General features: G+C 39.0%; 1 protein-coding gene and 1 pseudogene across 1 annotated transcript in view; one reads left to right on the forward strand and one right to left on the reverse strand.

Moving 5' to 3' along the window:
• The window catches only part of TMEM123 (transmembrane protein 123), a 72,994-nt gene that overhangs the window by 15,496 nt on the left and 43,523 nt on the right, over positions 1-13,975 (reverse strand). The window lies entirely within an intron of this gene.
• LOC101276895 (synaptobrevin homolog YKT6-like) lies at positions 12,501-13,445 on the forward strand (annotated as a pseudogene).

The following is a 13,975-nucleotide window of genomic DNA, read 5'->3' on the forward strand; positions in this document are numbered from 1 at the left end:
GTGACTCCTACACATCGGGCAAATGAGAAAAAAACCAACACTGAGGCAGGTAGGAGAGGCTGACACAATCTCGCCATAAACTCTGCAACCCGCTCCTGCCCTCAACCTGCTGCAGTGACACACAATCAGAAGGGAGCTCAAAACCCGTAGCTTCTCCCTGAGGAGTGAAAGGTTTGAACCCCACATCAGGCACCCGACTTTTAAGACCTGCACCTGAGAGGTGAGCCCTCTAAGCTTTGAAAACCAATGGGGCCATGTCCTTGAGACCCCCAAGGCCACAGCCAACTGAGAAATGGCTCTTAAAGGGCACTCATCTTCAGACTCACCCCACCCCAAGGACCAGCTCAGAGGCAGTCAATTGAGAGGCACCCAGACTTTATGTGAAAGAGGCTCATTTGCTAATCTTAAAGTTTGGTATGAGCAGAAGGAATCTAATCTAACACATGTCTAAGGGCTTACTGGGGTACCCTCTAGGGACAGAGGCTGGCGGGCACCATCTTTTTGCTCTCCCTCACTCCAGCTCACCAGGATCTCCCAGAAAGGAGCCTATGCCCATCTCTGGTGCCCCAATTTTTGTGGTTGCTGCCACAAAATGACTGGCTCTGGTCAGCAGGGTATATGCTCACAAGTTCCATAGGACTGTAACCAACAGAGAAAGAGCTCTCAACCAGCTACCACTCCCCAGGACACAGCAAGAGGCAACAGACCCAGGAGCTCAGCCTTTCTGTGAAAGAGGCCTATTATCTTATCAGCTAGGCCTGAGGGGCAGGCTTCTAATTAAACACACATCTAAGGGCTGACCACAATCCTTTCCAGAGACCTGGGGGGTGGGTGCTATCTTCATGTTCTCCCTCTGCCACACTCCAGAGCACCAGTGTATCCTGGAGTGGACTTGTATATGCGTCTGGTGCCCTGTTTTTTGTGGCTGCCCCTCCCCTCCCCCCACACCACCAGGGGATGCACTTGATTGCCTGGCTCTGGAGGCCAGGGGGGGCTTGTGTTCCTACGTCCCATGGGACTGTAACAAATGCAAAGGTAGTTCCTGGCTGGCTGCCACCCCCAGAGAACCGTGCAGATAGCAGATCTTTCTGAGAGAGAGGCCTTCTTGCTTGTCCAGGAGCTTTGGCCTGAGGGGCAGGCTTAGGGTTTGGCACACTTTTAGAGGCCGACAAAGGCGCTCTCGGGAATGGAGGCCAGGGGACACCATCTTTGCACTCTCTCTTTGCCTCATTCCAGGTCTCTGGGATCTTCTGGAAAGGAGGCTGTCCATTTTTCTGAGGCACCAATTTTGTCATGCTGCCCAGGGGACACCTCCAGATCACCTGGCTCTAGCTGCCAGTGGGACTTATGTTTGTGGTCCCAGAGAACTGTATATATTTGCATACTTTGAAAGCTGTTACCTGAGGGTTTAGCTTCCAATCAGGTTTAGTCTAGGTGCTGACTGAGATCCTCTCCTACACTGACAGGTCTTGGCATACTCTCAGCTACTAGCATCCATTAAAAACAAAATAGACTACTTAACAATCAAAAAAGTTTGAGAGACAACCAAGAGCTAGGGCAGGATTGAACAATAAGGTTCATCTCCTACATGGACTCACTCCTTCAAGTCTGGGCAAGGTGGCTGTTTCATCTAATGCATAGAAACCAATGTAGAGAATCAAGGAAAATGAAGAAACAGAGAAATATGTTCCACAGGAAAGAACAAGATAAAACATCAAAAAAAGACTTAAATGAAACAAAGATAAGTAATTTACCTGATAAAGAGTTCAAAATAACTGTCATAAAGATTCTCACTGAATTTAGGAGAAGAATGGATGAATACAGTCAGAACTTCAACAAAGGGAAAATATAAGAAAGTATCAAAAGAAGTCACAGAGCTGAAGAATACAATAACTGAAAAATACACTAAAGGGGCTCAAGAGTAGACTAGATAAAGCAGGAGAAAGGATCAGTGAACTCAAGGACAGGACAGTGGAACTCTCCCAATCAAAGCAGCAAAAAGGAAACAGAGTGGAAAAAAAAGTGAAGATACTTTGAGGGACTTACAAGACAACATCAAGCAGACCAACATTTGCATTATAGGGGTCCCAGGAAAATAAGAGAGAAAGGGGCAGAAAATTTATTGAAAGAAAATAATGGCTGAGAAGTTCCCCAACCTGGGGAGGGACTGATATCCAGATCCAGGAAATCCAGAGAGTTCCAAATAAGATGAACCCAGAGAGACCCACACAAAGACACATTATAATTAATGTGTCAAAAGATAAAGACAAGGAGAAAATCTTAAAAGCAGCAAGAAAACCCCCCAACCTATTCCATATAAGGGAATCCTCATAAAAACAACAGATTTTTCAGCAGAAACTTTGCAGGCCAGAAGGGAGTGGCACAATATATTCAAAGTGCTTAGAGGAAAAACTGTCAACCAAGAATACTCAATCTGGCAAAGTTATCATTCAGAATTGAAGGAGAGAGAGAGTTTTTCCAGAAAAGCAAAAGCTAAAGGAGTTCACCACTAAACTGGCCTTATAAGAAATGTTAAAGGGACTTCTTTAAGCTGAAACAAGAAGGTGCTAATCAGTAACAGAGAACATATTAAAGAATAAGTATCACTGGTAAAGGTAAAATTCAGAATAATCTAATGTAAAGGTGGTAGATTAATCACTTATAGAGCTAGTATGGAGATTAAAACACAAAACTAATAAAAATAACTATAATTATAATAATTAGTTGAAGAATACACAGGATAAAAAGATGTAAATGTGACATCAAAAACAAAACGTGGGGGTGGGGAGAGCAAAACTGTAGAGCTTTAGAACCTATTTAAATTTAAGTTGTTACCAGCTTAAAACAGACTGTTATAAATAAGTTCTTATATGTAAGCTTCAAGATAACCACAAAGAAAAACACCTCTAGTAGATACACAACACATAAAGGAATCTAAGCATACCACTAAAGTATGTCATCAAACCACAAAAGAAGACAAAAAGAGAAGAAAGGAATACAGGACCTGCAAAACAGCCAGAAAACAATTAACAAAATGGAAGTAAGTCCATACCTATCAACAATTACTTTAAATGTCAATGGGCTACATTTTCCCATTGAAAGATACAGAGTGGATTAAAAAAACCCACCCACCTATATGTTGCCTACAGGAGACTCACTTCAGATACAAGGACACAGAGACTGAAAGAGAGGGGATAGAGAAATATATTCCCTGCAAACGGAAACAAAAAGAAAGCTGGGGTAGCTATACTTACATCAGACAAAATAAACTTTAAAACAAAGATATTAATAAGAGACAAAGAAGGGCATCACACAAAGGTGTTAAACAAATAAGAAAATATTTGTAAATATTTATGCACCCAACATAGGAGCACCTAAATATATAAAGCAAATATTAACAGACCTACAGGGAGAAAAAGACAGCAATACAATAACAATGAGGGACTTTAATACACCACTTACATCAATGGATAGATCATCCAGACAGAAAATCAATAAGGAAACACTGGCCTTAAATGACATGTTAGAACATAGAGACTTAACAGATATATACAGAACATTTCATCCAAGAAGCAACAGAATGCACAATCTTCTCAAGTGCACATGGAGTATTCTCCAGGATAGATAATATATGAGGCCAGAAGACAAGTCTTAACAAAGTTAAGAAGACTAAAATAATATCAAGCATCTTTTCCAACCACAATGGTAGGAAACTAGAATTCAATTACAAGAAGAAAACTGGAAAATGCACAAATATGTGGAAATTAAACAACATGCTACTGAACAAATGGGTCAAAGAAGAAATCAAAGAGGAAACAAAAAATACCTTAAGACTAATGAAAATGTAAATACAGCATACCAAAACTTATGGGATGCAGCAAAAGTAATTCTAACAGGGAAGTGCATAGCTATAAATGCTGACGTCAGGAAACAAGAAAAATCTCACATAAACAACGTAACTTTACACTAAAGAAACTAGAAAAAAAAAACAAATTGAGACTCAAAGTTAGTAGAAGAATTAAAATAACAAAAGTCAGAGTAGAAAAATGAAATAGAGACTAAAATGACAATAGAAAACATCAATGAAATCAAGAGCTGCCATTTTGAGAAGATAAACAACAAATGGACAAACTTTCAGCTAAAGTCAGAATTGAAAGAGGTGACATCAAAATAGATACCACAGAAATACAAAGAATTTTCAGACACTACTATGAACAATTATATGCCAAAAAACTGGACAACCTAGGAGAAATAGATAAATTCTTTGAAACATAAAACCTTCCAAGACCGAATCATGAAGAAATAGAAAATCTGAACAGACCAATAGGGAGGTTGAATCAGTAATCAAAACCTCCTAAAGATAGCCTCATCCACCAGAAGGCAGACAGCAGAAGCAAGAAGAACTACATTCCTGCAGACTGTGGGGAAAAAAAAAACACATGCACAGAAAGATAGACAAGATGAAAAGGCAGAGGGTTATGTACCAGATGAAGAAACAAGATAAAACCCCAGAAAAACAACTAAATGAAGTGGAGATAGGCAACCTTCCAGAAAAAGAATTGAAAATAATGATAGTGAAACAGATAAAACCTCAGAAAAACAACGAAATGAAGTGGAGAGAGGCAACCTTCCAGAAAAAGAATTCAGAATAATGATAGTGAAGATGATCCAGGACCTCGGAAAAAGAATGGAGGCAAAGATAGAGAAGATGCAAGAAATGTTTAACAAACACCAAGAAGAATAAAGAACAAACAAACTGAGATGAACAATAAAATAACTGAAATGAAAACTATATTAGAAGGAATCAAGAGCAGAATAACTGAGGCAGAAGAATGGATAAGTTACCTGGAAGAAAGAATGGTGGAATTCACTGCTGTGGAACAGAATAAAGAAAAAAGAATGAAAAGAAATGAAGACAGCCTAAGAGACCTCTGGGACAACAGTAAACACAAGAACATTCGCATTATAGGGGTCCCAGAAGGAGAAGAGAGAAAGGACCCGAGAAAATATTTGAAGAGATTATAGTTGAAAACGTTCCTAACATGGGAAAGGAAATAGGCACCCAAGTCCAGGAAGCGCAGAGAGTCCCATACAGGATAAACCCAAGGAGAAACATGCCAAGACACAAAGTAATCAAATTGGCAAAAATTAAAGACAAATAAAAATTATTGAAAGCAGCAAGGGAAAAATGACAAATAACATACAAGGGAACTCCCTTAAGGTTAACAGCTGATTTCTCAGCAGAAACTCTACAAGCCAGAAGGGAGTGGCATGATATAATTAAAGTGATGAAAGTAAAGAACCTACAACCAAGATTACTCTACCCAGCAAGGATCTCATTCAGATTTGAAGGAGAAATCAAAAGCTTTACAGACAAGCAAAAGATAAGGGAATTCAGCACCAACAAACCAGCTCTACAACAAATGCTAAAGTAACTTCTCTAAGTGGGAAACACAAGAGAAAAAAAGGACCTACAAAAACAAACCCAAAACAATTAAGAAAATGGTCATAGGAACATACATATCGACAATTACCTTAAATGTGACTGGATTAAATGCTGCAGCCAATATATATACTGTCTACAAGAGACCCACTTCAAACCTAGGGACACATACAGACTGAAAATGAGGGGATGGAAAGAGATATTCCATGTAAATGGAAATCAAAAGAAAGCTGGAGTAGCAATAGTCATATCAGATAAATAGAATTTAAAATAAAGAATGTTACAAGAGACAAGGAAGGACACTACATAATGATCAAGGGATCAATCCAAGAAGAAGATATAACAATTATAAATATATATGCACCCAACTTGGACCACCTCAATACATAAGGCAATTGCTAACAGCTATAAAACAGGAAATAGACAGTAACAAAATAATAGTGGGGGACTTTAACCAATAGACAGATCATCCAATGGACAGATCATCCAAAAAGAAAATAAATAAGGAAACACAAGCTTTAAATGACACAACAGACCAGATAGATTTAATTGATATTTATAGGACATTCCATCCAAAAACAGCAGGTTACACTTTCTTCTCAAGTGCACAAGGGACATTCTCCAGAATAGCTCACATCTTGGGTCACAAATCAAGCCTCAGTAAATTTAAGAAAACTGAAATCATATCAAGCATCTTTTCTGACCACAACGCTGTGAGATTAGAAATGAATTACAGGGAAAAAAATGTAAAAAACACGAACATGTGGAGGCTAAACAATACGTTACTAAATAACCAAGAGATCACTGAAGAAATCAAAGAGGAAATCAAAAAATACCTAGAGACAAATGACAATGAAAACACAACGATCCAAAACCTATGGGATGCAGCAAAAGCATTTCTAAGAGAAAAGTTTATAGCTATACAAGCCTACCTCAAGAAACAAGAAAAATCTCAAATCAACAATTTAACCTTACACCTAAAGGAACTAGAGAAAGAAGAACAAACAAAACCCAAAGTTAGCAGAAGGAAAGAAATAATGAAGATCAGAGGAGAAATAAATGAAATAGAAACAAAGAAAACAATAGCAAAGATCAATAAAACTAAAAGCTGGTTCTTTGAGAAGATAAACAAATTGATAAACCATTAGTTAGACTCATGAAGAAAAAGAGGGAGAGGACTGAAATCAATAAAATTAGAAATGAAAAAGGAGAAGTTACCACAGACACCACAGAAATACAAAGCATCCTAAGAGACTACCACAAGCAACTCTATGCCAATAAAATGGACAACCTGGAAGAAATGGACAAATTCTTAGAAAGGTATAACCTTCAAAGACTGAACCATGAAGAAATAGAAAATATACACAGACTAATCACAAGTAATGAAAATGAAACTGTGATTAAAAATCTTCCAACAAACAAAAGTCCAGGACCAGATGGCTTCACAGGTGAATGCTATCAAATATTTAGAGAAGAGCTAATACCCATCCTTCTCAAACTGTTCCAAAAAATTGCAGAGGAAGGAACACTCCCAAACTCATTGTATGAGGCCACCATCATCCTGATACCAAAACCATACAAAGGTACTACAAAAAAAGAAAATTACAGAACAATATCACTGATGAATATAGATGCAAAAATCCTCTACAAAATACTAGCAAACAGTATCCAACAACACATTAAAAGGATCATACACCACGGTCAAGAGGGATTTATCCCAGGGATGCAAGGATTCCTCAATATAGGCAAATCAATCAATGTGATACACCACATTAACAAATTGAAGAATAAAAACCATATGATCATCTCAGTAGATGCAGAAAAAGCTTTTGACAAAATTCGACACCCATTTATGATAAAAACTCTCCAGAAAGTGGGCACAGATGGAACCTACCTCAACATAATAAAGGCCATATACGACAAAGCCACAGCAAACATCATTCTCAAAGGTGAAAAACTGAAAGCATTTCCTCTAAGGTCAGGAACAAGACAAGGATATCCACTCTCACCACTATTATTCAACGTAGTTTTGGAAGTCCTAGCCATGACAATCAGGGAAGAAAAAGAAATAAAAGGAATACAAATTGGAAAAGAAGAAGTAAAAGTGTCACTGTTTGCAGATGACACGATACTATAAATAGAGAATCCTGAAAATGCCACCAGTAAACTACTAGAGCTAATCAATTGGTAAAGGTGCAGGATACAAAATTAATGCCAAGAAATCTATTGCATTCCTACACACTAATGATGAAAAATCTGAAAGAGAAATTAAGGAAACACTCCCATTTACCATTGCAACAAAAAGAATAAAATACCTAGGAATAAACCTACCTAGGGAGACAAAAGACCTGTATGCAGAACACTATAAGACACTGATGAAAGAAATTAAAGATGATACCAACAGATGGAGAGATATACCATGTTCCTGGATTGGAAGAATCAATATTGTGAAAATGACTATACTACCCAAAGCAATCTACAGATTCAATGCAATCCCTATCAAATTACCAATGGCATTTTTTACATAACTAGAACAAAAAATCTTAAAATTTCTATGGAGACACAAAAGACCCTGAATAGCCAAAGCAGTCTTGAGGGAAAAAAAGGGAGCAGGAGGAATCAGACTCCCTGACTTCACACTGTACCACAAAGCTACAGTAACAAGACAATAGGGTACTGGCACAAAAACAGAAACATAGATCAGTGGAACAAGATAGAAAGCCCAGAGATAAACCCACACACCTATGGTCAACTAATCTATGACAAAGGAGGCAAGGATATACAATGGAGAAAAGACAGTCTCTTCAATAAGTGGTGCTGGGAAAACTGGGCAGCTACATGTAAAAGAATGAAATTAGAACACTCCCTAACACCATACACAAAAATAAACTCAAAATGGATTCGAGACCTAAATGTACGACCGGACACTATAAAACTCTTAGAGGAAAACATAGGAAGAACACTCTTTGACATAAATGACAGCAAGATCTTTTTTGATCCACCTCCTAGAGTAATGGAAATAAAAACAAAAATAAACAAATGGGACCTAATGAAACTTAAAAGCTTTTGTACAGCAAAGGAAACCATAAACAAGACGTAAAGACAACCCTCAGAATGCGAGAAAATATTTGCAAATGAATCAACGGACAAAGGATTAATCTCCAAAATATATAAACAGCTCATGCAGCTCAATATTAAAGAAACAAACAACCCAATCCAAAAATGGGCAGAAGACCTAAATAGACATTTCTCCAAAGAAGACATACAGATGGCCAAGAAGCACATGAAAAGCTGGTCAATATCACTAATTATTAGAGAAATGCAAATCAAAACTACAGTGAGGTTTCACCTCACACCAGTTAGAATGGGCATCATCAGAAAATGTACAAACAACAAATGCTGGAGAGGGTGTGGAGAAAAGGGAACTCTCTTGCACTGTTGGTGGGAATGTAAATTGTTACACCCACTTGGAGAACAGTATGGAAATTCCTTAAAAAACTAAAAATAGAATTACCATATGATCCAGCAATCCCACTACTGGGCATATACCAAGAGAAAACCATAATTGAAAAAGACACATGCAACCCCAATGTTCATTGCAGCACTATTTACAATAACCAGGTCATGGAAGCAACCTAAATCCCCAACAACAGATGAATGGATAAAGAAGATGTAGTACATATATACAATGGAGTATTACTCAGCCATAAAAAGGAACGAAATTGAGTCCTTTGTTGAGACATGGATGGATCTAGAGACTGTCATACAGAGTGAAGTAAGTCAGAAAGAGAAAAACAAATATCGTATCTTAAGGCTTGTATATGGAACCTAGAAAAATGGTACAGATGAACTGGTTTGCAGGGCAGAAGTTGAGACACAGATGTAGAGAACAAATGTATGGACACCAAGGGGGGAAAGCCGTGGGGGGCTGGGGATGGTGGTATGCTGAATTGGGCAATTGGGATTGACATGTATACACTGATGTGTATAAAACTGATGACTAATAAGAACCTGCTGTATAAAAAAATAAATAAAACAAAACAAAACAAAACAAAAAACCTAAAAACAAAACAAAAGAAAAGCCTCCTAGCAAACAAAAGTCCAGGATAAGACAGCTTCACTGGTGAATTCTGACAAATATTCAAGAATTAATACCAATCCTTCTCAAAACTCTTCCAAAAAAACAGAAGAGATAAGACTTCAAAAGTAATTTTAAGAGGTCAGCATTACCTTGATACCAAAATCAGACAAGGATGCCACAACAAAAGAAAATTACAGGCCAACACCCCTGATGAATATGGATGCAAAAATCCTCAACAAAATATTAGCAAACTGGATTCATCAATACATGAAAAGAATCATACACCATAATCCAGTGGGATTTATTCCAGTGATGCAAGGATGGTTCAACATCTGCAAATCAATGTTATATACCACATTAACAAAATGAAGGATAAAAACCGTATGATTATCTCATTAGATGCAGGAAAAGCATTTAGGAAAATTCAACATTTATGATAAAAATTCTCTGCAAAGTGGGTACAGAAGGAATGTACCTCAACGTAATAGAGGCCATATATGATAAGCCCATAGCTAACATCATACTCAACAGTGAAAAGCTGAAAGCTTTTCCTGTAAAATCAGGAACAAGACAAGTATGCCCATTCTCACCACTTTTATTCAACACAGTATTGGAAGTCCTAGCCCGAACAATTAGGCAAGAAAAAGAAATAGGGGCTTCCACTGGTGGCGCAGTGGTTGAGAATCTGCCTGCTAATGCAGGGGACACGGGTTCGAGCCCTGGTCTGGGAGGATCCCACATTCTGCGGAGCAACTAGGCCCGTGAGCCACAACTACTGAGCCTGCGCGTCTGGAGCCTGTGCTCTGCAACAAGAGAGGCCACGACAGTGAGAAGCTCACGCACCACGATGAAGAGTGGCCCCCACTTGCCACAACTAGAGAAAGCTCTCGCACAGAAACGAAGACCCAACAGAGCAAAAATAAATAAATTAATAAACATCTTCTAAAAAAAAAAAAGAAATAAAAGACATCCAAATTAGAGAGAAAGAAGTAAAATTGTCAGTATTTGCAAATAACATGGTATTATAAATAGAAAACCCTAAAGACTCCACAAAGAAAGTGTTAGAACTAATAAACAAATTCAATAAAGTTTCAGGATACAAAATCAATATACAAAAATCTACTGCGTTTCTATACACTAATAACAAACTATCACAAAGAGAAATTAAGAAACCAATTCCATTTACAATTGCATGAAAGAGAATAAAATACCTAGGAAAAAATTTAACTGAGTAGGTAATGGACCTGTATACTGAAAACTATAAGACATTGATGTAAGGAATTAAAGAAGACACAAATAAATGGAAAAATATTCTGAGATCACGAATTAGAAGAACATTGTTAAAATATCCACACCATCCAAAGCAATCTACAGAGTCCATGCAATCTCTATAAAAATTCCAATGGTATTTTTCATAGAAATTGAACAAATGATCCTAAAATTTGTATGGAATCACAAAAGTCCCTGAGTAGCCAAAGCAATCTTGAGAAATAAAAACGAAGCTGGAGGCATCACACTTTCTAAATTTAAGCTATAATTACAGAACTATAGTAATCAAAACAGTATGGTATTGGCATAAAAACAGACATATATATCAACAGAACAGAACAGAGAGCCCAGAAACCACACATGTATGGTCAATTAATTTATGACAAAGAAGCCAAGAATATACAATGGGGGAAAGAACAATGTCTTCAATAAATGGAGATGGGAAAACCGGACAGCCATATGCAACAGAATGAAACTGAACCTATCTTACACCACACACAAAGCATTAATTCCAAATGGGGTAAAGACTTAATAGTACCTAATGTAAGACCTGAAACCATAAAACATCTAAAAAAAAATAGGTGGTAAAGTCCTTAAGTCTTGGCTATGATTTTTGGGATTGACACCAAAAGCAGAGACAACAAAAGCAAAAATAAACAAGTGGGACTACATCAAACTAAGATGCTTCTGCACAGCAAACGAAACCATCAACAAAATGAAAAGGCAACCTACTGAATGGGAGAAAATATCTGTAAATCATGTATCTGTTAAGGGGTTAGTATCCAAATTATATAAAGAAGTCATATAACTCAATAGCAAGAAAACCAGTAATTTCATTTAAAAAATAGGCACAGAATCTGAATAGACATTTTCCCAAAGAAGACATACAACAGACATATGAAAAGTGTTCAACATCACTAATCATCAGGAAAATGCAAATCAGAGACACAATGAGACATCACCTCCTAACTGTTAGAATGGCTATTATCAAAAAGACAAAAAATAACAAGTCTTAGGAAACATATGAAGAAAAGGGAATCCTTGTGCTCTCTGGGTGAGAATGTAAATTGGTGCAGCCACTATGGAAAACAGTATGGAGGTTCCTCAAGATAGACCTACTGTATGATACAGCAATCCACCCCTGGGTATTTATTCCAGCGCCCCCCCCCAATGAAAACACTAAGTTGAAAAGATATATATATATATATATATATACACACACTGCCATGTTCAGTCCAGCATTATGTACAACAGCCAAGATATGTAACCTAAGTGGCCTTTGATGAGTGAATGGATAAAGATGTGACACAGACACACACGCACACGCACGCACACACACACAGTGGAATATTGCTCAGCCATTAAAAAAAAAAGAAATCTTGCCATTTGTGACAACAGGAATGGACCTTGAGCGCATTATGCTAAGTGAAATAAGTCAGAGGAAGAAAAATACTGTACGATGTCACTTTTATGTGGAATCAAAAGAAAAAACTGAGCTCACAGATAGGCGGCTGTCAAATGTGGAGAAGCTAGGGTGGGGCGGGGCGGGGCGGGGCGAGGGTGGTGGGTGAAAAGGATGAAGAGGACAAAATGTACAAACTTTCAGTTACACAATAAATAAGTCAGGGGATGTAATGTACAGACTGGCGACTATAGTTAATACTGCACTGCATATTTAAGTTACTAAGAGAGTGGCCGACCCGTCAGCAGCTGATGGCGGTCTCGAGGGGCAGCGCCATGCTGCTCCCTGCAAACTGGTCCCGCGGCCAGGCGGGTAGCTAGCCCGAGGGCGCGGCGCCATGAAGCTGTACAGCCTCAGCGTCCCGTACAAAGGCGATGCCAAGGCGGTGCCGCTCAAAGCTGCGTACGACGTGTCCTCCTTCAGCTTCTTCCAGAGGTCCAGCGTTCAGGAATTCATGACCTTCACAAGTCAACTGATTGTGGAGCGCTCTTCAAAAGGCAGCAGAGCTTCTGTCAAAGAACAAGAATATCTGTGCCATGTCTAAGTGAGAAGCGACAGTCTGGTGGGAGTGGTCATTGCTGACAGTGAATACCCATCCCGGGTGGCGTTTACCTTGCTGGAGAAGGTACTAGACGAATTCTCCAAGCAGGTCGAAAGGCCAGACTGGCCAGTTGGATCCCCCAATACCATCCAGTATGCAGGCCTGGACGGTCACCTCAGTAGATACCAGAACCTCCGAGAAGTTGACCCAATGACTAAAGTGCAGGCTGAACTAGATGAGACCAAAATCATCCTGCACAACACCGTGGAGTCTTTGTTAGAGCGGGGCGAGAAGCTAGATGACCTGGTGTCCAAATCCGAAGTGCTGGGAATACAGTCTAAAGCCATCTATAAAACGGCCTGGAAACAAAACTCGTGCCGTGCAATCATGTGACAGCAGCTGGCAGAGGCCCCTGAGCTGGAACGTCACCGTCATTCACATCGCAACTGCAGCCCCCAGGAAGCAGAGCCGCTGTGGAACGACCCGAGTGGGACAGACTCAACTTTGGCTTTGGAGCTCCTGGGAGGAACCGAAAGGTGGAAGGGACCTGGTGGTGGGGAACATTCAAATTCACATGTCTAGTAATTTGAGGCCCCCTAAAAGTGTATTTTTGGGGCCAAATGAAACCATAAAGCTCAGTGACTCCCGTTTAAAAAAAAAAAAGTTACTAACAGAATAAATCTTAAAAGTTCTCATCACAAGAAAGAAAAAAAATGTGTAACTATGTGTAGTGTTGGATGTTAACTAGGCTTATCATTTTGCCAGTATACACGATTATCAAATCATTATGCTGTATGCCTGAAACTAATATAAAGTTTCACATCAATTATACCTCAATAAATAAAAGGAATGACCTTTGCCTCTTTTAAAATTAAGTTTTATACACTATGCTTATGTAATAAAACAGATTCTATAGTCCTTCTCCTACCAATTTTGTCACTTAAAAACATGCTCAAGGGCTTCCCTGTGGCGCAGTGGTTGAGAGTCCACCTGCAGATGCAGGGGACACGGGTTCGTGCCCCGGTCCGGGAAGATCCCACATGCCGCGGAGCGGCTGGGCCCGTGAGCCATGGCCGCTGAGCCTGCGTGTCCGGAGCCTGTGCTCCGCAGCGGGAGAGGCCACAGCAGTGGGAGGCCCGCGTACCGCAAAACAAAAAACATGCTCAAGATTATAAGATA

This window comes from Orcinus orca, chromosome 8 (genome assembly GCF_937001465.1).
Source record: "Orcinus orca chromosome 8, mOrcOrc1.1, whole genome shotgun sequence".
NCBI lineage: Eukaryota > Metazoa > Chordata > Mammalia > Artiodactyla > Delphinidae > Orcinus > Orcinus orca.